Source organism: Leptinotarsa decemlineata, unplaced genomic scaffold, assembly GCF_025532065.1.
Source record: "Leptinotarsa decemlineata unplaced genomic scaffold, Ldec_3_MD MMD2_tig00078422_RagTag_RagTag, whole genome shotgun sequence".
Lineage (NCBI taxonomy): Eukaryota > Metazoa > Arthropoda > Insecta > Coleoptera > Chrysomelidae > Leptinotarsa > Leptinotarsa decemlineata.
The window spans coordinates 18161941-18184951 of record NW_027412747.1 but is presented as its reverse complement, the minus strand read 5'-3'; the positions used below and the strand labels follow the sequence as shown (position 1 = coordinate 18184951).

Here is a 23011-nt window from a genome sequence, read left to right as displayed (position 1 = left end):
AAATGGCGCACTTTTGCCAACTTAACACAAGTCGATTGATTCCGTCAGCAGTGTATGCTCGGGATTCGATGAAGTCGACGAAGGCCGTTTTTGCTTGGAAAGACGGTAGTTGATTGACGATAGGTCTGGAAAGTATGGTGGGTGAAGCAGGATCGGATCTCTTATGTTGACCTGTGCGGGCTCCTACTGACGCAATTTTCGGTACATTTCGTCGGTTTTTTCACGATATGACTCTGCTATGACAGTTTAATCGTTCAAATCGTGGGACACCCACTTTTCGAGCTTTTTGACGTTTCCAATACGTTATAAACCATCAAACACCGCATGGGAGCTGACGCCCAGTTTTTCCGCCATCCCACACAGTGTTTGCAAGGGTCAGTCTCCACCAGGGTTCTCGAATCCTCGTCTTGGATAAGGATCGGCCCCGAAATAGTCGACCTACATGTTTTCAAGCTCTGAATCTCACGGTATACCTTTATCGAAATACCATTTGGCGATACAGAAAATAAAAGCAATCTTTCGTAGTAAAGGCTGAAGTGGGGTGAGGTCTGGAGACTTTGCAGGTCATCAAACTATTCATTCATCGTGGAACTGTATGAAAAAAAACATTCCACTGTTATGCGAAGATTTCATGACCGATCAACATGTTTCTGATTCACCATAATGAATTACATAAAACAAGTTTAAAAAAAACTAAGATGCACATTTTCCATTTAAATAATTGATGATATGATACATTACAGCACAAGATTTGAAATATCAACCCGGGGTTCAACTATAAATATTAGACTTTGATGGTTTGAAAGCATCATGACTCCGAAGAACTTGGTTTGGAATGTTTTCTCTTCTTTTTTACCATTTATTTCATTTTTATTCATATTATTGACATTAAAGTTATTGTCACTAACATTCTTTTTAGTCAAAATCGAAGTCTTGACAAATAACTTTCCAAATATTTATTATTATTAACATTTTCGATTCTTCATTCACAAGTTTTTTCTCAGATCTTAATACTGCTAAAACCTTTTTGAGGCAACGAAAGTCCGAATACGAATTTGAAAAAAGGTTGAAAGCATTATAATTTCATATTTTATTGATAACGAAACGAATATTAACCATGCAATAATTCTATCAACTATCTATCACAGAAGATTTTCTGATTGATTCGGCCGTTACTCGATGAAGATTCATAGTAATTTCATAAACTACACCTCACGATATGAACCCACATCCACCTAGATATCAAATCATGAGGTGTAGTTTATGAAGTTACATAGAAGATTGTTCTTATTTACAAACTTCTACAACTGACTACATTTGACAGTCATATACCCAAGTCATATTGGTTGGGAAATTTTTTAAAATGGTAATGCGCTCACATTGTTGTGCCTAAAATTCTTGTCTTCAACTATGATGGCTTTCATAGATGAAAATATTTTATTGTATAAGTGCATTCATATGCTTATACAAACTCTTGAATAATGAAATGACTGTAGTGACTTGTTAAGACAAATCTAGTTTGATTTACTCAGATCACAATCCACGCACATTCAGTAGAAAACCTAAAACGAATTCATTGAAAAAATCGCTATTAAAAAAGTGTTCAAGCTATGCTATATGCATCATGATAACTACTTTCGCACAGGCACAGCTCTTAGAGCGCCTTAAATATTTTCCTGTAGTGTTTGTGTTTTTTCTTTAAAAGAATAGCAAACATTTTATTTTGAGAAGCATTAAAACACGACACTGAGTTCGCTTTCCTTTCATGTATTCCGGATTTTTGTATCCTCTCTCTTTTTGTATTTGTTCTATTTGTGAGCGTTAATGTGTTGAGAATAAACAAATTATTATTATCGTACTGAAGAATGCATCAAATACTCAAAATTTTTGAAATATCTAATCTAGATGATAATTAAACATGGCTGGAAGGTTTGACAAATTGTTATCAATGTACCTTTGGTAGCAAAAAATGAAAATTTCAGACGGTACACGGAATACATCATCCAGTAAATCACTCTCTTGAGTATATTCCTACTGCTTATTGAAGATTGCAGTTGGACCAGACAAACAAACCGATTTATTTCCTTTATATCTTTGGGGGTAAGAGGGCTAACTCAGATAATTAGCTCCATCATGTTGCTACTTTGCTTCCACCCAACCTTCTCTGTAATTTTTGCCATTCAAAGTTCTTGCTCCACGTGAATTTTACTCACCAGTAATCACATAATATGTCATCGTGATGGGAGGTCAGTGATTTTGTCAACGCCACGTGAATATGGAGTAAACGGCTGGTCATTATAACGATTCACTGAACAAATTCTAATATAATATCGATCTAAATGGAGGAAACGATATAAAATGAGTTTAATTTCAAACTAATCATGCATATATGCCGATCGTTCGTTCAAAACCATTAGCTACAGCTATGGTAATTCGAAAAGTAGTTCAACGTTTAATAACACTGATATCGTGGGACATTATTTTGCGGTTATTGATTTAATTGGGGAAAATCAAACCAATGACACATTTTTGTGTTATTGGTTTGGATGGAGACAATTTCTCGAATACCAGATGCTGGAATATTTAACGTGAACGGAAACGTGTATAGTATTTTTCTTTACTTACAACCGAAGGTATAAATATTTTTCGTATGTAGTTTATTTTCAAGTGAGAGACAGATCAATAATATTATATTTACTGAAAAGTTATAACGTCCTCTTTAGGAGGCAGAAAAGCACTTATCCTTTCTATCCGGAGCCTTATAGACATATCATATTTCCTACCATATTTCTATGACACAGATAGGAGACAGAAATATAAACAAACGAACACACAACAAACAAGAGGACAAACGAACAAAGGAACCAATGGACAGATGGACCAGCGAACTAATAAACAGACAAAAATTAAAACAAACGAATGGACAAAAAACAGACGTACAAATAGACACAGGGACATACAGAGACAAATGGAAAAACTCACAAACGGGCAACCAGACAATCAGAGGAACAAACAAACAGATGAAATGACAAATGAATAAACAGACAGACACATGAACACATAAACGAAACAGATGAATAGGTAGAGATGAACAGAACAAAAGAATAACTGACAAAATTTGAACAGACGCGTTCGTTCGTTAGTCGGCTTGCCGACAAACGAACAAACGCATAAACAGACAGTTGAGAAATCAAATAAACAGGTTAAAGAACAAATAGGTACACAGAGGAGCAGACGAACACACAAAAAAACAGACGAAGAAGCACACTGACACAGGCGAATATACTAACAGACAAATGAACAGAAGAACAGGTGGTCATACGAACAGGCAAATAGACAAACAGATAAATTGTTAAAGGGACAAACTGATAGATAGACAAACATATAATCAGGCACAGACACAGACGAGTAAACGAATAACTTACAGACTAGTAGATGAACAGACAAAGCGAATAGGCAATGGCAGACACAGACAACTAGACTACCAACTAATAGACGAATAGATGAACAGTCGAACAGACAAGCAGATAGATAAAAATTCTGATATCATTGTGGGTTTTATTTCGTCAATGAAGATATCTAATAATCATCAACAGATGACCATATACAGATAAACATACTAACAGACAACATATAAGTTCTGCTACCATGCGAAGCCGGGCCACGTCGCTGGTAATATCGGGAAAATATTAAAAGTGTAATTGAAATATCTTTTATTAAATCGAGAGAAAATTTAAAGATAGGCAATCAACCACCATAATGATGGTACGAATTATTTCTTTTTGAAATATTCGATCAAGATAAATATATGTTGTGAAGGCAATTAGTTTATTCATGATGAACATACTTTCGTTCTGAATTTATGAATGTATTATTGAAATAACATTCCTGAATGATGAACGATGTATAGTGATAACAGACTGAACTAAACATTTTCATATATTTTTTTTTTCTATTCATAAAACTCTTTCATAGTTTGTTCAACAACCTACTGTTTAAAAGTCGAAAACAAAGCATACTCTTCAACGTTGTTTGCGACATCTGTTTATTTTTTATGTCAATACCTTCATTTCTTGACGGTCAGTTAGTGTGGTTATTAGTATCTCTGTGAGTTGTCATTGATTTTTCAACTCTTCAAATTCGAATGTTTAAACTACACATCAACTCAAATATAGCAATTACCTGAAATTTTAATTACAAAAGATGAACATATCATTTTCCCCTATATAAAAATAAACATAATGAAAGAATTGATGAGATAGCATTGAAATAAAAAACAATGCACCTAATCTAGAGCGTCGTTCCCCAGATGATGCATTTGACTTTGGTAAAAAAAACAAACAGCACGAGGAAATCTCTATCTGAGTTAATCTAACTATCATATGTCCGTATTCTACGTATTGTATTAAGCCCGGCTTAGACCATAAACTCGCTCATTTCGTAAATTTCATATGTATTGGGATAAAAATCAGCCTTAAGCCTGCTCAAAGTTAAGCCTTCCACTTTTTGCGGCTTAGAGCCGTTTAGCCAAGCTTTTGTGAACCTAACCTAGCCACTGGGTCAACACCATGTGCCAATCCCAAAATTTTCACAATGAAACTATGCAACACGTAAAAAGAAGTGACGTATCCGACGTTGAGTGAATGAGTGACATAAATGCCAAAACGTGAAACTCTTCTTCTTTTTTTATTCATTGTAGTCAATGTTCTCCCTTCAATGGCTAGTCCATATTATGACGTCACTGGATTCTATAGTGGATACCTGAACACTCAGAAATCACAGGCTACGAAAAAGCTGATGAGTGTGCTAGACATGTATCATGAGCTCCTTATAATATTAATTTCATAAATAAATAGTTGTTAGAGATCCACGAAGAAATATCAACTAGGATTAATTGAACCGATGAAAATGATTTTCTCTTAATGGCTGTTCGCTGTATCTCGAGTGATTTTGGGCTTATGTATACTTCGCAGAAGTTTTGTCGCAATGCAGTAACCAGGAAATCAATCAATGCTCCATTAACGGAACCACGTTTTACCCAGTTAAACGTTGCACAAACTGGTATCATCTAATTTCTCATCATTGTTCAGTTCCAAACAATGCACACGCGGGCTTTCGAAACAAATTTAGGTTCTCGTAATTAACTTTGAAGAAGTGACGCGAATACCAAAACATCGTTTAAAAAAAGAAAATGGAAAACGATGCGCAGCCACTGTTTTGTAACGTGAGCCGTGTAAAATCAAGTGAAGCACACAACCTTGAGAAACTTGAGATTAATTTGAAATTGAAAGTTCCAAAGCGGTTTACCTGCCAGGCAGGGCCGGCTTCAGTGTAGGCAATTAGTTTTTGCTGTTTTTCTTTGGGATTATTGAGACGCTTCTACTAGAGACACTTTCAACGTTTTGCTAACAAGACTGGTTGTTTCTTTGATTGACGACTGGTTAATTTAGTAGAAATTCATGTTCACAGAGGATACACTAAAATAACTATAAAAACACACTTTTATCTATTTTCCACGATAGTTTTATATTTGTTGACTAGTTTTGGTCATTACACCATTTTCAAAACTAAATATAGTCCGTTCATAATTTGTCGATAGCGCAAAATGAGGGCCCAAGTCATAAAACGGTCGTAAAACTCGTAAAATCATAGGCGGAGGTTCCTGAGGTGTTTATTCATCAAATATAAAGCTTCAGTTTATATTCGAAACTTGCCTTGAAAGGGTGAAGTTGTTACGAACAAAAATAATTTTTGGTTTAGTACATTTTTTAATCGCATTTATTTTACGGCTCGTTGGTGTTTCGGCGTCTACGGCAGTAATTAACGTCTCTATTATTTATTTTGCGAATTTTGTGCAGTGCGTGAGTAACTTTTTTTCATATTCCTACAAACATATACGTACCTTTCGTTCCTGCTTGTTTTGTTTGATTGCTTGCGATGGCTTCGTCATCATCATCAACATCATCAAGTTTTACACCGGTACTGTTGCGTACAGTCAGTAAGTCTGTCTATTCACCAAGAGAGAAGACTATTGTTTTGAACGTTCACGATGCTCTGGTTTCTCAGAATCCCACAAACACAGTTCAGAACATAATCAAGAGTTGTGCCAACATGACGGGCGTAGGGGAGTCAACAATATATAGGTTCCTATCAGAAAGAAAAAAAAAAGTTATAGCTAACCCAAATACAAACGAATACTTAAAGAGGGGGAGAAAACCTATTGAAATTGATGAATTTGCCAAAAATGGTATTCGAAGGAAAATTCACGAATTTTTTTACAAAAAAGAAATACCCAACTTAAACAAAATTTTACAAGAAGTTAGAGACGACCCGGATTTGCCTCATGTCGGACGAACCAAACTGTGGCAAGTTTTAAAAGAATTAAATTTCCGGTGGGAGAAATCATACCGAAAATCACTTTTGATTGACCGGGAAGAGATAATATGTTGGAGAAGAAAGTATCTAAGATCTATAAGAAAATTTCGGGCTGAAGGAAGGCCAATTTACTATCAGGACGAAACGTGGGTAAACGCAGGTCATACTCTCACAAAAATTTGGACAGATAAAAATATATCAAGCTCCAGGCAAGCCTTTATGGAAGGTTGGTCTACTGGTATTTCCCCACCCTCTGGTAAAGGCAGTAGATTAATAGTTTCTCACATTGGCAGTGAAAAAGGATTTGCTAAGCATGGTTTGTTGGAATTTGAATCCAAAAGCACAAAAGACTATCAAGAGGAGATAACAGCTGATGTTTTCGAAGAGTATTTTGAGCAGATGATTGAACATATACCACCAAACTCAATTATAGTATTAGATAATGCACCTTATCATTCACGACTAGTTGAAAGACTTCCAACGACTGCGTGGAAGAAACAGGATATGATTGACTGGCTGCGGAATAAGTCCCTGCCTTACGAAGATGGAATGGTTAAAACAGAACTTTTAAAAATTGCCCAGCAACACAAATCTAAGTTCAAGAAATACGTAGTTGACAAAATGGCGGAAAGACGAAACATCACAGTCCTTAGACTTCCACCCTACCACTGCGAATTAAATCCAATTGAACTCATTTGGGCGCAAATGAAAAGCTATGTGGCTAGAAAAAATACGTCATATAAAATACAAGCTATACGTGAATTGTTATATGAGTCTTTACAACATATTACAGAACAAAATTGGCGAGATGCAGTAAGACATGCAATAGAAAAAGAACAAAAAATGTGGGATCTTGACAATATAATTGATGCGACTGTAGAGACACAACCGCTAATTATTAACCTGCAAGACGACTCGGATTCCGAAGATGATCCTGTTTATTTTGAATTTGAATAGTTTTGTAAGTAATCCTAGTTTATATCATTTAAAAATAGGTAAGAACGCAATGCAGAAAGTTGAAAATAGCCGATTTGTTAACTTTGCGTTACTTTGTCTTACCTACTTTGTTACTTACTTTGTCTTACCTTGTCTAGAACGCAAGTGTGTTTTCTCAATGCTTCAACTTTCTTACCTGACCTTACCTCGTTACCTTACGTTTTTATAAACTATGGGTTAGAGTAATATGGCGGGGCCAAGTAAACGAATACGGCTGGTAGATTCTAATTATGAAGAAACTCTTTTCAAATGATTCAATGAAGCAAATGACAGTGATAAAAATAATCAAATAATGAAAGTAAAAAGTGTTTTTGGTTTACAGTTAGCCATGCAATTAGTGCAAGATCACAGGATGAGACGTATGACAATTTCTGGTATTCCACGTGAAATTCGCACTACTATTAGAAGAATACTTGGAGTACCAGATGAAGAACAGAAAGACAACAATGCTGTTCTGGTCTTGGTAAAACGTAAATTTTGTCACTTATATCCTTCTAGAATGCGTAGTATGAGAAAATATTTAGGAATGTCTAAAATGTCATAAGCCTGTGCATGAAGCCAGTTTGTAATAACTGCATTTCAGAATAATCAACTTTGGCACATGCTGGAGCTAAGTTTTTTAGTTATATTTTAACTTTATCCTAGTTTTTTTATTATTGCCTACTTTGAAAACACAAATAGTGTTTATTTTCATACATCCTTCTTTTTAGTGTTTATTATAGCGATAGTAAATAACATATTTAATCTATTTGAATTTTTATTCTTTGCTTGGCCTGTCAAAATAACTAGTCTCTGAGACTACGCCATACCATTAACGTAAGATAATAGCTCCGGACCAGTTATAGGTTAATAGCAGTATATCTATGAACATAACAAAACTTTTTTTGATAAAATGTAGGTTTTGGAAACTGGGTTATAGATTCAGAAGAGGACTAGTGTTTAGATCAAGTTGTTCATTGAGGATGAGGATAATAGAATTGGGATTTTTCTTTGACTTGTTTATTTCCATAGTTTCCAACAGATTTATCATTTTTCCTTTTTCGCATGTGTGGAGGATTTTTAAATTATCTATTTTATGTTACCATGTTTATGGTACCTTATAACAACATTTCTAGCAGTACCATGAACATGTCGTTTAGGATGAAAAATCATTAATATACGAACATCTTCAAAATTCGAAACATAAAATAGATAAAGATGAAATTTAAAAATCTCCCACACATGCGAAAAAAAAAAAAAAATGATGAATTTGTTGGAATCTATGGAAATAAACAAGTCAAAGAAAAATTCCAATTCTATTATACTCAACGAACAACTTGATCTAATCAATAGTTAGTCCTCTCCTGAACCTATAACCCAGTTACCAAAACCTACATTTTATCAAAAAAATGTTATGTTCATCGATATACTGCTATTAATTGAGGTTATACCAGGTATAGACAATGTATGTACCAAATTATTTATGGTAGGTATAGGCAATGTAGGTTTAAATTAGTCAGATTTGAATATAATCTAGTTAGTTTTGAAAATGGTATAATGACCGAAACTAGTCAACAAATATAAAACTATCATGGAAAATAGACAAAAGTGTGTTTTTATAGTTTTTATAGTGTATCCTATCCATTATTGATATTTTTGAAGAGGACTCCTGATGACACCAACTTGGTTGGTGAAACACGCGTCGAGGAGAGTGTTGCATTTATGGCGATTGAAAAAAAATTATCGGTTTGAAAGAGGCAAATCATAAATTTTTTTGATGATCTACATTCTATTTACTGAGTTTCAATCTCCCTCTGGAGATGACCGACAGATAAGATTCTACATCACAGGTTAGAGTAAAGAGATTTTAGCAGCAGCAAAATTGTGGTTCGAGTACTCCAGGGAGCTGTGAAGTGGAAAATTTTATTTTCATTTTAGTTTTTTTATATAAAATTGTTCAACCTCTTGTCCTATAATCACCTATATAATTATTATATTGTAATGAAAAGTGTTCAAAATCTTTTGCTTGAGAGGTTTCTAGATTCCACGTATCGCATTCTATCAATGGATTTTGCACACATTGGTTAAAATCCCTCAACTACTGACGCTTATTCTTTTTACCGAAGAAACCAGTTTCTCAAGGAATGCCACAAGGAATTTCCACAACAACCACGTTTGGGCTGAAGAAAATCCACATGAGGTGCTTGAAGATCGCTTTCAACATCGGTTCTCGTTGAACGTTTGGGTGGGAATTATAGGTGAATTCTTAGTTGAACCAGTATTTCTGCCAGGAAGACTTACCGGCGAGGTATACCGCGACTTTTTGGATGTACGATGGTACACCAATGCTGTTTAGCACATTGGCTCCAAAGTTTTCAACGGTAACATACGGAGATCGCTGGATTGGTCGAGGTGGACCTCACTTATGGACTGCTCGATCACCGGACTTAAATTCTTTGGATTATTTCCTATGGGACCACCTAAAGTCATCAGTTCATACTACTTCAGTGAAAGTTGTGGAAGATTTGAGAAATCGGATAATTACTGGATGTAGCGCAATCAGAAACGATCCTGGTGTTTTTGAAAGAGTTCAGGAGTCGATGAGGAGAAGGTTGGATTCTTGCATCAGAGTGGGGGATAGTCGTTTTCAATAGTCGTTTTAAAAAACATTACATGTAATTTTTGGTAATAAATTGATTGTTATTGTTGAAATTTTTTTTGTTCCATATCTTCGAAACAAAGCGTTCTACAAAAAATCACCAAAGGACAAAATATCCTTGGGGGCCGTTCAAGTATTACGTAAGCAGATTTATTACAATTATTTAACACCCCATCCCCCTTGTCAGCAAAAGTAAGCGAAGCTCTTACCCCTCCCCCCCATGCTTACGTAAACATTTGTCAATCAATGTAATGTTTTTTTTAACATCATAATTATAACGTTATAATTATGATTTGAAAAATAAGAAAATAGATTTAGGATAGAGATTGAATTATATCGTTCTAACATAATAAACTTATTTTAAATTTATGGTACACATATTAAATTCAAATTAACAGTTTTCAGTCATGAAACCCGAATCCATGATTCCAAGTTTTCGATGACATTGGATTGCTGCTCAGTGTTGTGAGTCTGCTCGCTTTCATCCTATTTTGGAATGTCTACATCGTTCTCATTCAACATCATGGTGCTCTAAATTTTGAATAATGCACATCAGTTCATCAGTACGACGAGCAGCGACTCTTACAGGTCTAACTTTCCTATTAGTGTGCGTGTTTACTTTTTTATGGTATTAATTTATGACGCTCATCGATTACCCAATCGTGATCAGGCAATTAGATTCTATATTCCATGTGCATTAGAAGAGGTGCCTGCTTATTTGCCGCAATTACGCCAATAGGGACTCGAGCTTTATCATCTTGGAATATGAAAAATACTTGATCTGGTCCAAGTTTGGATGCTATGTTCTCTATATAATGGATTGATGTTACAGCGAACTTGATATCTAAGTGGCCCTTCTGGTGATTAGTTCGAGCCCAAATGAGCTTAACAGGGACTGCCGATACATGTCTTCGTCCCTCTGCAGAATAAGATTTTCTGGGAATCCAACAAAGATATGTCCCACTGCGACTAATATCAAATCCTATTTTACGAAATTCTTCTGTGAGTTCATCAAGAGTTTTTAGCTACGAATTGATTCCGTTCGTCTTCTATCATCTGCTGCACTCCCAAATAAAGCTATATCCGCCAATTTTTTCAATAGTGAAGGTTGATTGCTTTAAAGATTTGGATATCACACTGAATCCCTCAGAGATAGTCTTTTTTATTTCTGGATTTTCATGACAAATATCTTCTAACTTTCTTTTTATACAATCCCTGTGTTTCTTCTGGGCAACTGCGTTTTGAACCTTTCTGTTTAAAGACTGTTTTGCTGTTTTTATTTCCTCGCACAACTTAATGATCTGTTTATCAACTTCAGCACGGCTTAGCATAGTATCTCTGGCAGAAAATAAAGCATTCGGATTTTTTTCGAGTAGAGCAATCTTATTTTTCATAGCTTCCTGAGAAGGTTTTGCTCTCTGTTTATCTGTATTTTCATTAATTTCGCATTGCTGTTGTGATTCATTACCGGGTTTTATTTTATCTTCTTCCTGTTTTCTAATATTTGAAGCTAGCTGTATAATTTGTGTTTATTCTGCAGGTTTACAGGTTGCCTAAAAATAAAAACTTTCTATGGGTTCTGCTAAAGATTCTTTTATCAAGGCTACATAAATACAAAGTATGGCAATATATATTGTGATTAATACAAAACCCTATGGCTTTGAATCTAATATTTTTAAACGAGCAATTCGTTCCGGTCACAAAATACAGGGTGTTAGTTTTCTGTATATACGTATAAAACTAACATCCTGTATTTTGTGAACAATTGAGGGAATCAATCATAAGAAATAAATCTATATATTGAATATTACCTCTATACTTTGAGATAGGCCATAATATTTTATAATCAGTAAAAAGCAACTTTTTGGCGATTTCTAATATTTATAGTAGTCATAGGTATCTAAAATGATTTTGTCACTCACCTTAGAAAACAAATTTAGTAGATTGGATTTATTCTTAGTCGCCGCTTGCTATTCTTCTTCGATTCTCTTAGATACAATAATATCTAGTTCCTTGTCGGATTTTGCTTGTGATTTGTAATTTCGCCACACTTCGTTAACTAACTTTTGTACATTTTGTACTTTCATACTTGTATGAGATTTTTTAAAAATTTCAAACAATTTTTGGTATAACTTGGATATGTCTATTTTAATCGACATCTTATTTAATCAATGAACTTTGGTTAATGGAATCAATGATAGCACAAATGTTGACTTGCTTTACTATGCTTACAATACGTCTACTTGCTAGAGTATCCAAAAGAAACAATACACTGATAGAGGAAATTTAGAACAGTGAACAGCGCGCGGTAATTCCCCTACTTGGTTCTAAAGCGAGTGCCTAAACGTATGTATTATTTGCGGGAATCTCCGAAAATGCGTTTCGTTTTCAAGCAAAGACAATGTGAGGGTTGCCATTTGTGTAGAAAAGTAAATAACTACCGATGACGTAATCATCATCTAGACTCCCCTACCCCTCATGTCATCCAAAATAAGCAAAGCAAAGACTCCCCCCCGCCCCCCATAGTGAACGGCCCCTTAGAATAGTCCAAAAATAGTCCCTTGAATATTTGCCGCATGTTTGATAAGCACCTTGTATATTTACAATGTTTCAATGAAATATTAGTTGTCAGACGTGCCTATGTGGGTACTTTGTATGTTAGAGGGGGGAAATGAATGAGAATGACTATAATTATACAATTTTTATTAAACTATTTTGAGACAATTTATCTGAAACGTAGAAGTAGTTAGTATGATAAGAGGTCCGTTTCATTTTTTTTGACCACCCTGTATTAATGATCTGAACTAATGCACTAACCAAAACAAATGTTGAGTAGCATTCAAATAGTTCTTGACCTCAATTAGGTATAACCTCTCTTCCCAACTGTTCCCAACTGTAAAATTAGCCACAAAGTTGGGAAATAACTCTAATTAAAATGCATGAAGTGCTAATTGGGATCTACCATTTTTAAAGTAGTAGCACAAAAATCGTGATAAACTCAAAAAGTAACCTATGAAAGTTTCGCTTGTGTTGAAACGTCTAGATGTCAGATTTCGAATGAATATAAATTATATGGTATCCTCAATCAATTACCGTTCTGGTCAATACTTCCATGTTTAGCACACTCGTAAGAGGTATTTCGCCTTCCTAAATGAATATTAATTACAGCTTATACGTTGCTCGTGCCGAGAAAACTTTTTTGTTTATACCGGGTGACAAACGAAATTTCACACTGCCTCATTCATTCACGTTAGCAAATGCTTTCACTAGAAAGTGAAAGCCTTCTATGATAGCACCCATTTTCCTAGATCTTGCAGTTTCCAAATAACGTCCGTCATCTTTTTGTTTCTCGGGAAAGAGCTCTTGCACCTCCGCAGGCTATTCTAGATCTTCACTTCATCTTGAGGATGATGTCAGCATCTTCGTGGGATATGTTTCGCTGACATCCAGGTAAGATCCGTGAGATTTACCAATTCCATAACAGTTCACTATTGTAGGACGTCACGAATAATATTACGGCATTGCGTTTATTCTTCAGCATGAAACCCGATACACTGACATGTTATTCCCATTTTATTCTGAAAGTATCTCGAGATTGTCTTAGGTCGATATAATATCGTATAGTAAGGAATTTCATAAGAAGAGGAAGAACTGGGTACTAGTCCCCATGCAATTTTTGATGGTTTGAAACATATTGTGAAGGTAAAAAACTCGATTTGAACGATCGACATAAATTGTGACGTTTCGAGGTCTGTCCAACCAGAACGATCCTTTTTTGGATCGGGTCATCACGTGAGATGAACAGTGATTCCTCTTTGACAACGGGACATGTTCAGGATAGTGGCTGTACACTATTGAGCCAGCCAGGCACTTCCCAAACGGAAAAACTCACCAAAAAATATCATGATCACTGTATGTGACCTGTGACGAAATTGGGATATCCCACAGATCTCTTATCAAGAGATTCTGAATGTCCTGCGGCTTTCAAATTCTAAACAATCATGACAATTTCGAACAAATTTTATTGAGTTCCAGTCCCATCTTTTGCAAAGGAGGGTATTGCAAGCAGCTTCATCGGACTAGGACCTAACATTGGCGTCGCTTTAGGCTTTGCCAAACAAAGATTGAACATCTGGATGGCAAGAAGATCCATATACTTCTGACAAAATCTTCCAGGATTGGCTCACTCCAAGGCGTTACTTCACCCTTCAAAGCTTGATACCAAACAGTTTTTGGACTACAGTAGGTTTGAACTACGATGTCTAACAGGCCCTCTTAGAGGTCACTGCCATCTGAATCATCATATGTAAAGACTCGGACTGTCGGAAGACACTGTGTATCGCCTCTGTTTGGAAAATGATGAAACAGCAGAGCACATACTCTGTGCCTGCCTCGCTGGGGACCGGCAGAGCCGTACTCTTACCATCTGACCTGAAAGACCACTCACCATACAAACTAATCGGCTTTGTTTAGAAGCTGGGAATTGGAGGTATAGCGAATAACCTTTTCAAAAGTTATCTTCACCACAGAGAGCAAAGGGTTAAAGTGGGCAATCATATAAGTGGAGAGAAAATTATTACATTTGGTGTACCCCAGGGGACGGTGTTAGGACCAATCCTATACAATATTTACTTGAACAACCTTTTCCTACAAGACATCAACTCCAACATTCTGAGTTTCGCCGATGATACTGTGCTGTTTTGCGAAGACGAAAACTAAGTTTGATTTGAAACAGAAATTAGAACATGACCTTCAACAAATCAGATTGTGGTTCGACCACAGGCTCTTATCTATCAACTTTGAGAAAACCTATTACGTACCATTCAGTAGTCATGACAACTCTCTACCAGAATATGAGATCAAAATCTCCAATACGGAAGTCATCAAACCCATAAAGAAAATAAGATATCCCGTTCGATTGATGACTTATTTATTTTGTAGAAATTCATGTTGAATATAGAATAAAGGAAATACTTTTGTCTAGTTTCTAGTGTGTTTATTTATCTGTTACGACCGGTTTCGGCTTATAAGGCCATTTTCAAGTAACTTCAAGTTACTTCAAGTTACTTGAAAATGGCCTTATGAGCCGAGACCGGTCTTAACGAATAAATAAACACAGTAGAAACTAGACAAAAGTATTTTCTTTATTCTATATCCAAAATAAAATATCTTGGAATAATTTTACACAGAAATCTCAGATGGAACCAACATATAGACCACATAGTTAAAAAATTACGTTGCATACTTCACAAATTTAAACGGATAGCAAACATACTCAATCAAAAACAAAAAATTATGTTATATAAGAGTTTAGTAGAGCCCCATCTGAGATATGGTATAATTGGTTGGGGTGGAGTGTCGAAAACTCATTTCCTTGAGGTTATGCAGAATAGATTTATCAGATGTATCCTACGGAAAGGTTACGACTACCCTAGTGATCTACTTTATTCACAGACAGCTGTTTTTTATAAAAATTACTGTTGTACAGCATAAAAACAAAAAAGAATCAACTACTTATCACCATAAATAATATGCTACACGTCGAAATAATAGTATCGTCATACCATTAATGCTCAAATCAGTTGGGCAGAAATCCTTCCGGTATTTAGGACCAAAACTCTACAGTTTTCTTCCTGAAAATTTAAGATGCCAAACAAATCTCAAAAAATTTATGACAAAGATTAAATTATCTGTCAAGAATAAAGAACGATCAGAGATACATAGACAAATATACATTTAAATACTTACTTCCACGATTGTGGATATATATTGTTTATTGATTAGTTTGTAGTCTGGAATCCTCATGATTAAAATCTCTATATTGATTGTTTGATTTATTTATATTATGTCCAAATGTGTCCAGTTAAAAGTTCTGTTTTATCCATACTTAGTACCCATTCAATACATTAGTTTATTTTGATTCTTCGTATTCTGTCCAGTTTAAACTTATATTCTTATCTATATCTAGTACTTATTTCAATAGATTTATTGGCTTTATTTATTTATATTCTTTTCAAATGTAGCTATTTTGAATTTATATCTCAGTACTTAATTTAAAGCATGAATCTCATCCACTGTCAGATTCAGTATTATCATTCCTTACACACAGGCAGATCATTTTGCCTCGTAAGATGTATTTTATTTGTTCACTGTTCATTTCTATATGTACATGTATATTTACTTTAAACAATCTTCAGATTGTGAATAAATACATATTATTATTATTTGGTCGACTGTGAATAGGTGTGAGCCACAATAAATCCTTGAGGGTTGCGATGGAGGATCGAATAGACTCACTAACTTTGGACCTAACCTAACCTAACTCATCTATCAATTCCATGTCATTGTCAAGCGAGTTATGACGGTTTGATTGTCGCTGATTGTCATTAGTTGAAAGTTATTGTCCAAAATGGACTATTTTCATTAGATATCAAACCTAAGTCATCCATGTAGTGTATAAATGTGTCTTCTTGTATGCAATTTATGTATTTACTTATTCCGGAATAGTTTTTCAATATCTGATGATTCGAGCGAGATGAAATGTTACCACTAACATATAGTTTCAAAATTTTTTAATGTTTTTTTGTGAAAATATTATAGTTCTTCTTCAGATCATCTTTGTGAAAGCCTGAAGGATGACCAGATGCACATTCTTTACCTTGTTAACGAATTTGGATGTTACTCAACGTAAATGTTGATGTTATGAGATCAACCTTTTCTTTGAAGCTCAAAAGGCATTCTTGTTTCTCATTGAATGATGAGAGAGTTAAAATTGGTGGAAGAAACTTTGAAATTTCTGACATTCTTTGAGTTGGGTCATTGAGCTTAGTAATGTGAATGTAATGATAATATATAATAATAATACACTTATTATTCAGCAATATATGAAGTAAAGACAGCTGATAAACGGAAAAACAGATTCCAAACAGATTTTTTAAAACAGATACAGAGTAGTTTTTCAATACAAAAATATCTAACGAAGGTGAACAACAGGAAAATCGATAGATTCTGCAGCCAATTCTTTCATGCGAGTTGAATTGAAAACTGACACTTGCAGTCTTAGATGATTCTCATAAAATCTGTCACTCTCATGGCTTCTGGTCACCTTGAACTGTGGATCATTTTGAAGTTACACAATTCTTCTATGGAATTCTCACATGTGAGTGAAGTTTTGGGGTTTTGGAGAAGCTTATTCTCGATATCAATACACTTCAGAATTTTGTACCATACTGTGGTAAAAACAACAAATTCATAAGAACTCGACCATCCAATCAAGTCGTTGTCTTCAAATTGAACAACGTCATCTAAAGGATTGAGTGAGGTTGTTGTAGTTTTTTGCTAGTGGACCAATTATTTTTGTCCTCACATTTCATCTTGCTTTCGAGATTGCGTCTGGAAATTTGGATGTTATTAAAAATGTTCCTTCTTGCAGGGCTTGCTGATATTTCATCTCCGTACCTGTCTCCATTGAATGTGTTCTATATAGATTTGAAGTGTGAGCAGAGCAAATTTTCAATACGCTCTATTGATATATTGTAAGATTTGGCATAGCCTTGACCTTTACACAAACTGGCACGAGTGACTATTTTGATTCATTATTGGCCTACAAAAAAAAACACTTTCAGGTTTGCCTCCCTTAGCTCTGTGGCATATCTCATAGTTTTTATAAGTTTTAATCACCAACGACTTCATTACAAAATTATTATGACATCTCCAAGTGTCATATCTCACAACCTACTTCTAGAGGACTAAGTCTGATATAAAAATCATACCCGAATCCTCACCCCCTGCGGTCAACATACATATACCACACCTATTTTTTTCAATGGAAGTGGGGGAGTTAGGTCTAAAGTGAGTGGATCTATTCGACCCTCCACCGTAGAGTGGAAAATCGTTGATCTAAAGTAAGTTTCAGTTTCATATCGATAAAAATCTGAATTGAAGGGGTTATATTTTTAGGAGTGATTAATTTTTGGGCAAGAGAGATTTTGGCTTTTTACTACTCCATCTTGATACAAAAAAAGGACGAGGGAATCTTCTGCATAAAGGAAGGAAGTAATCAATGTGAAAATAAGTAACTCTATACATGGATGTGTAGATCATGCAAAGAAGTAACTTTCAGACACAAACTGAAAGAAAGTCCTCCTGAAACAGCTACTTTCATATAAACATTGAATTACACGAAAGAAAAAAATCTTTCGAAACAAATACTTCTATATGAACACTGAATTATACAGAAGATACTTTTCTCTACTCCGGTTGTATTTCAAACATTCGTTGTGGAATAAAAATCAGATATCATTCACATTTCAGGAGGACTTTCTTTCAGTTTGTGTCTGAAAGTTACTTCTTTGCATGATCTACGCATCCATGTATAGAGTTACTTATTTTCAAAGTGATTACTTCCTTCCTTTCTGTGGAAGATTCCCTCATATTTTTTTTGTATCAAGATGGAGTAGTAGAAAGCCAAAAACTTTCTTTTCTAAAAGATGAAAATCTATATTCCGACGGTTTCAATAAATGCAAAATTATTATATCTGAATTATACAGCATTGCACATTACGAGTCGAGAATCCATCAACCACCATCATCAGACTATCAAAATATCTATTGTACTAATAGGTACTTATACTTACATAAAAATCTATTATTGTGCCTAGATGCTAGTCTTAAGATGAAGATTTTATTCTCTGATAGTAGTGAAAACAGTCTATTTTGCTATTCAATAACTTATATAAAAATGAAACTGATGCCCGATTTCTTCGTTTCTCTAATGTTAAAAATTCGAATTCATAAAGCAGATCCGATTAATTACAATTTCGATCTTGAGCTTTGTGTATTGGACAAATTTTGGTAGTTTTCCAGTCTTCAGGAAAAACAAACATTCTCAAAATAAGGTTGAGACGGATTTGTAGGGAATAAAGTAATCTTCACTAGAAACCAAAAAATTTTATCTGGACCTGAGGTCTTCTTGTTTTTTAATTTCTTTCCATCTTCTATTATTCAAAGTTGTGTTATCAGTTCTACACTAATATCTACTGAATTATTCGATACTAGCTAATAAATAAGCGTTTTTAAAAATATACCAATAGCGTTAACAATTAATTGTGGGTTGATATAGGATTATAGGATTATTTGAAGACCTAAATTTTATATGGTAATAAGACTTAATTGTCCGAAGAAAAAATCTTGTTGACGAAGCTAGTAAGTAAATATTAAATAAAATAAAATACATAAATGACCTATAAATATAAAAATATAAAAGAAATATAGTGTACACTAAACTAAAGTATAAAAACACTGAATGAAAACAACAAACAATGGTTGCAACAAATACACACATAAGACATGCTAGGTTAAAAATGATCAGTATGGAACTTAGTCAAACTGTAATAGGGTTTACTACTCAGATTTTCATTTCATTTCATTTCATTGATTATTTTTCTGTATTGATTGGTGTAAATATTTGTCTCTTTAGAGTTACCGGCAGATAGTTATACATCTTTACACCATTGTAAAATAAGGAGTACAAACTGAATAGAAAACGTGTTTTTATATAATCCAATCTTCATATAAAAGCAGTTATTTTAAATTATTTATTTCCTTAGATTGACAAAAAATGTATAGGATATAGTCATTATATACATAAAAGGACCAAATAAAAAATATACATATACAAGAATGAATACACATAGCGGCAAATCACATTTTTTTATTCAAAAACCCCTTCAAAAACCCCTAGCACTAAGTTAGGTATTTGTAACTTTTCAAAAGAGTTTTTTCTCATTTCGTTGTAACCACAAAAAAAATGGAGGGTATGGGGTCAGCATCCATTTTTTACGAGCTTTTCAATGAGCCCATACACGACATAGGTTTGCATTTGAAAAAAAAAGTTGGGGAGGGTTGCAGCTAAGCATTTTATTGCCAAAAAATGCGTACAACGCGGAATCAACTGACGTGTTTCAGCGTTTCTTTTCCTAAAGTACTGGCTAAAAAGATATTAATTTTATTCCGGACTTTTGGGCACTCCTGTATTGAAAAAGTTAGTATTTGTATATTTGCATAACGAATTTCCACATATCTTTAAAAGTGTATTTAAGTTGAGGGATCATTTTATTAATTTTTGTCATGAAATTGTCAGAGTAGTTTTTGACGATGTTGAATATTTTAAGTGATTGCAAGGCTGAGTATATGAATTTTTTCATTTCGAACACTCTTGGAAAGTTAGGTTAATTAATGTAAGAGTAGTTTAATATAAATAGGTACCCTTTATGTATCACGTTGAATATCGTTACTAAATGATGCTATCAGATTAATTTTTTTCGTTTTCCTCAAGAAAACAATAATTTGTTTATATTTCAATATTGTTGATATCGGTAGATGACAAACATATTCTTAAAGTATAATTTAATATTTGTTTATGTTTACTTTTTTTCTCGTGAATTTTACACATTCTATGTTCTATTACAAGTAAAAAGCCAACATATTGATAATTACATCTTGAATAACTGTTGATACTGGTAAACGTACTTTCCGAAAGAATAGCTACAAGTTCGTTTAAAACTAAAATGTTTCGTATCATGAACCGGTATACCTTTCTTAGTGTAATGATCCTTCACAGCAAGCTGTTTTCTTCATCGTTTCTATACTAAACATTATTTCGAAACGTTACACAGTTATTCATCTCTTGTCTCATCTGTTAAGTCTTTCGTAAGAATCGACGATCGGTTCTTTTCCCGTTAGATGCCGTAAATTCTATGTCCTGAGGGTAATGAACCTGATCATGGTAATTGCACAATCCCACCATTATTTCGTCATGTGTTTTCTGTTATACAGGCTTTTGTATACGAGGGGTCAATCACACCTGTTCAGATAAGTGATCTACCAGTAAGTAAAGGATCCTCGGAAGACATCAATTTTCTCAATTACGGAATGTTGTTCCACCTTTTGAATAATTTGATGTTTGACAATGGAGAAAATGAAACATCTATTGGGTATCTCTAGAGAAATGAGACTGCACAAAAGCTTTGTTTTGAAGAGACGATACAAACGTATCTCTAAAAGCGCCTGCTTTTTAACATGCGCTTTTTCCAGGAGTCTCAGTCACAAATCCGATCGTCAGCGACTATCTTTTTCTTAATGACACGTTTTTGACTATTCGAACAGCTATGAAAAAAATAACTGCAAAAGAACGTCGATCTTTGATAAACTTTGATATCAATCTCAGAATAAGTGGTACGCAACCTTCAGGCAGGAGGTGACACAAGGAACTACAGCTGACTGAAAATCTATATCACAACTGACGAGTTCTTAGTATTCTCACTACCATCGTGAGGAATGCCTTCCACTGACTCCCCTACTAATGTCGCGTCTTTCCCATTTTCACCCTTTCCACTCCCTAGGAGGGTCTCTAGTTATACAGGGTGTTCCTTAAACACATGCTAATATTTAAGGAGGTAATTCTTAGACCCATTTTAAGGAAAAAACTTCCTATGGACGTATGTCCTAAACGCCTTAACTTTTGAGATACAGGGTGGCAAAGTTTTCAAAAATAATCAGTTTTTTGATAATAACTGAGATAATTTTGTAGACATCTTTGGCATATTTGGTACATATGTTCCATGCCTCAAGGCGCATTTTCTGATGTACAATTTTCTCAATTTTCTCTGCCAGTGGCGTACGTACGAGTTTTGAAATGTATATTGTTGGCGAAAAAAATACTACGCCACTGCTTTATCTAGAATTAAAAGCAAACTAAGAGATCAGATTTGTTGCAAAATAATTGAGGATCTAAAAGGTATTTGTTTGTTGTCAGATGCACTGTTCTCAATTAAAATTACGTCATAACGCAGCACCGCTTAATAATTTTTGAAAACATAAATTTAGTTATCCTGGAATAAATGACAGCAGAATTTAGCAGAATTTATTTACTGCACCTCTTGGAAATATGGAGTTTCTCGATATGTGATTTCTTTTAATGATTAAAAGCAGAAAAAACAGCGTACCCACCATAGCTAAACAAATTCTCTGTATATACAAACGTCAGTAGCTAATATTGATGTTGGTTTAAAGTAAGGTGTTGGTGTTAAAAACTGTCACAGCGCGTTTTGATTGATTTTGAAGTGTTATTGAAGTTATTTTGGTAGTCCGCTGTTTTTCTGAATATCAGTAAATATGGTAAATTATACGAATGCGGAAATGGCGCAAATGCATTACGTAAATGGCATTACGTATTCATTGTCGACTTGGGAAAACTGGTAGTTCCAAGAAACGGACTTCGGAAGGTAGACCTCGTGTAGTAAGAACTCCTGAAATTGAGGAAGCGGTGCTGCAAGAAATTGAGGAATATCCTGAGACGAGTACGAGGAAGATCGCTAGAACTCTGAATATTTGTCATCAAATTGTTTGGCGTATTTTGGTTGATTTTTTGTTATACCCATACCATATTTCAAGAGTGCAGGCATTACTCCCCAGAGTGTTCACACAGCGTGTGAACTTCAGTCAGTGGTATCTACAAAGTATTGCACTAAATCCGCAGTTTGAGACACAAATTTTGTTCACAGACGAAGCAAATTTTTCTCGGAATGCCATTCAAAATTTTCATAACAATCATCTGTGGGCTGAAGAAAATCCCCATGCAATAACCGAAACCCATTTCCAACACCAATTTTCGGTTAATGTATGAGCAGGAATTATAGGTGATCATCTAATAGGCCCATTTTTTCTACCAGGACGCCTTGATGGTCGTTCTTATTTACACTTTCTCGAATAAGACTTACCTGGGTTATTGGAAGATGTGACACTTGCGTTAAGGAATCGAATATGGTACATGCACGATGGCGCCCCTGCGCATTTCAGTGTAATTGTCCGAAACCATTTAAATGCAGTTTATCCTAATCGTTGGATAGGTCGCGGTGGACCTCAGCAATGGCCAGCAAGATCCCCCGATCCCAACAGTTTAGATTTTTTTTTATGGGGTCACCTTAAAACTCTTGTGTATAA

At 34.7% G+C, this 23011-nt stretch overlaps 1 protein-coding gene across 2 annotated transcripts in view; it reads left to right on the top strand.

Annotated features, from left to right (window-relative positions):
• LOC141487240 (uncharacterized) overlaps positions 1-23011 on the top strand; it is a 111683-nt gene that overhangs the window by 2527 nt on the left and 86145 nt on the right. The gene's annotated exons all lie outside the window — the stretch shown is intronic.